The 3,595-nt window shown below is 32.7% G+C and overlaps 1 non-coding gene across 1 annotated transcript; it reads right to left on the reverse strand.

Moving 5' to 3' along the window:
- Positions 1–1,243: 1,243 nt before the first annotated feature.
- TRNAI-UAU (transfer RNA isoleucine (anticodon UAU)) lies at positions 1,244–1,335 on the reverse strand. The gene is given in 2 exon segments: positions 1,244–1,279; positions 1,298–1,335. It is a non-coding gene; the product is annotated as a tRNA-Ile (tRNA).
- Between the last annotated feature and the right edge of the window lie 2,260 nt (positions 1,336–3,595).

The following is a 3,595-nucleotide window of genomic DNA, read 5'->3' on the forward strand; positions in this document are numbered from 1 at the left end:
ATAAGATCATTATCTCTATCTCTAACAGAAAATATTTTATATACACAGCTAAAATTCACAAATTGTTCTATTCCTCTTTCTTACTTAACAAAATATGTCCCTGGAGGAAAATATTTTTGATTTTAATGTCTATAGCCCCTTTGCCAAAATAATTTTAAAAATTATTCCCCTAAGAATGCCGCTGACAAAGCACTGAGGGAACACACTGACTGTAATTTTTCATTCATTTGTGTATCAGGGAGAATTAAAAATGATGACAATTTTTGCATTTTTCAAGGTTTTTACAGGGAATATAAAAAAGAAACACTTAATGAGGTAAATGAAAGGAAATAACATGCAAAAAAGCAGCAGGCCGGGCCGAACATTTTATACCCTCCACCATTTGGAAGTAACTTGAATAATTAAAAAATGCTCTTCCAGGTAAGAAAGTACTCAGAAGGAGCCCCTCGTGTGGATTTTAATGCAATTCCATTGAAAATTTTGGCTGAAAATCGTAAAAATACCGAATATCAGGGTTTCCGATATATGGAGGCTATACTATATCGTGAACCTACATAGACAATTCTCTTCTAGGGTATAACGTTTTCACAAAGAACTCCCTGTGTGAATTTTCAGACAATTCCGTTGAAAAGTGTGGCTAAAATCATCAAAATTTCGAATTTGGTGGGGCGTACCGTTATATGGGGGATATACGATATCGTGGATACAGGGCTAAGTCGTCTTAGAATTTTACGCTGTTCAAGAATATAACTTTGTTGGGTCTAAAATGATTATTTCAATGAGTTACAATCGGAATGGCGAACTTAGTATACCCTCCATACTATGTATGGGGGAGGGTATAAAAATATATTCAATGGTCCCCAGTGCGTATACGTTATGTCAACAATTATACGCCACACAGTCGCAAAAGTATTTACTTGATTTCAAATTACAACTTTAATAAATGTTCTATAAAGCTAATAACACAGACCAACAGCCAATCTAGGGGTAAAATATGTCACAATCCACAAGAAGAGATTAGAGTGTGAAATACTCTTATAAGCTTACCAAAAGATATAAACGGTGTGCGTTCTAACCACTATGAGTTCTCACCTCCTAAAAATACAACTGCTTAATATGCTCTCTTTTTGGAACGGGAATTGCGGTTTTATACCCTCGCCCATATCGTCCCTCTTATTCCCTGTATTCACAATTGTACGAGCCTCCCAGTCTAGTCCTCTGATCATTCACAAAAAACTTACACTGCTCCAGGTGAGGCTCGAACTCACAACCCCGGCATTGCTCACAAGTTACTGATTATAAGTACCGTGCGCTAACCAATTGCGCCACTGGAGCGCTTGTCGCTGCAGTTTTTTAATTTCGAATTTAAAGGCAACGCCGAAAGGGTTAAACTTGAAGATTTAAAAAAAAAAAAAAAAAAAAAAAAACATTATCACGATGTCATCTTCAATAGATGAAAGTGGGCTGGATTTTTGAATATTCGTTCAAAACGGATACAAAAAATTACTAAAATGTACTAAAAATGTAACACTTTGTACTGAACAAATTTGGAATGAAAGTCACTGATGGAGTGCAGGATAGATGTACCGAAGTGTTTTTGGGAAATTCGATGTTTAAGGGAACGAAAAGTTCTAAAATCTTACAAAACTTATAAAATCATAAAATTTGTTATTAAGGGAACAGTTTAAATTAGAGTCGGTTATAGAATTGAGTACAAAAATTACCACATAGTACTAAATTGTACCAAAAATTTGGTATTGATAGAATGAATAGAACTGAAATCCTGAAATTTGATATAGATGTCACTGTTGATGTCTGTGGTTGAGGTATGGAGGTGGTTTTGGAAATGTTTTTTTTAATTGTACGAAAAGTACCAAATAGTACTGAATTTACAATTTGGTTTTGGATGAACATTTAGTGCTTGAATTCTGAAATTGGGTATTAAGTTCTTGAATTCTAATATTAAGTATTGAACGAACTGTACTGAATGGTAATACATTTGGTATTGAATGAACTTTGATATTTAGATTACTGATGATTTCTATTTTGGTATTTGAAATTTGGGGGTGGTTTTTACGAAAAATACTGAATGTTATTAAAATTTATGCCGGGGGAATGGATAGGGCTGGAATCTTGAATTGAGAAACGGAGGCGGTTTTGGAAATGTGTACTGAAAGTGTACGAAAATATTAATTGTACAACAACATTTTGGCATTGGGTGAAGGAATATAGCTAACATCCTGAAATTTTATATTTAATATCACTGTTGGTGTATGTGGTTCAGAGAAGGAGCTGGTTTTGTATATGCGAGCTATAACTTAGTGCGTTGGTACTGAATTTGGGTAAGAGGGAAAGTAAAGAGCTGAAATCTTTAAATTTGATATTGAGGTCACTTTTGGTATTTTAAGTAAAAATATGGACGTTATTTTAAAAATGCGTACTTTAACTTTACGAAATGAACTAAATGCTACTAAATTTGGTATTAAGTGAATGTATGGGGGTGGAATCCAGAAATTTAATATTTAAGTCCCTATTGGTATGTAGTTTTGAGACTTGTTGGTGGTTTTGCAAATGCCACTGTGCAATTGTTTTACTAATATCATCCTCTGTGAACTTAAAAATGAATGATTTTCCCGACTTATTGGTATAAAAGGTAAACTTTTTCCTTTTATTCTTTCCGAAAAAGGAAAAATTTAAATAATTTATAAAATCTAAATTTTGGGTACTATAAAGGCCTAACACGATGACCTGTTTCAACGAATCTAAAATTTTAAGGTGGACTTTTCCCTGACAAAGTAGACTGCATTTGAAATGCATAATTTTTTTTGTAGATATTAAATTACCCTACCAAAAATCATCAATGTATGTCCATGTCCTAGCCTAACACCTGCAATTGTCGCTAAGTGCACATTAAGCTAAAAAAAATATCCCTGTTTATACCCAGTAATTTCAAAAAAAAAAATAAATAAATAAATAAATAAATAAAAAATAAAAAGTCTTAAACATTCAGGTCCAAACCTGTGTGGGTTGAACGAGGACACTCTTAGGTATCTTTATGAGAGGACAAAACCGGGGGTCATGGTCCACTGAATTTGGAATTTAAGTAAAATGTAGTATCAGCGAGAAAAAAGTAGTTCCTCATGTAAAAATGCTATAGTGGTTCACTTTACCGATCTAAAATTTGATAACCCTTTCTAAAATACAATAATCATATTAACCAAAAAATAAAGCCTTTAATTGTAATATTTTTCAGAAAATTGTCGATTTTTTTTTTTAAAAAAACATTAAAACAAAATAATATTCAGTGGTGGAAGATTTAACATCAATAAAATATATAACATTAAGCGGCCACCCCTGCGTATACTTTATTGCAACAGTTATACGCAACAAAGTACCATCAGCAATACGTTTCGTCAAATTAAACCAGTTAAATTAAACAACCATTTGGAACGAATTTGGCAATTCTTAAAAACAATAAAATCCGTTAAAATCTTAGAAATACCGTTATATTAGGGTAAATACGACGACATGGACCTGCATAGGTAATTTTTTTTTTCATAAGCCATTACAATATTCAAATGCGAAACTTAGAAAA

This window comes from Musca domestica, unplaced genomic scaffold, assembly GCF_030504385.1.
Source record: "Musca domestica strain aabys unplaced genomic scaffold, Musca_domestica.polishedcontigs.V.1.1 2, whole genome shotgun sequence".
Classification (NCBI taxonomy): Eukaryota; Metazoa; Arthropoda; class Insecta; order Diptera; family Muscidae; genus Musca; species Musca domestica.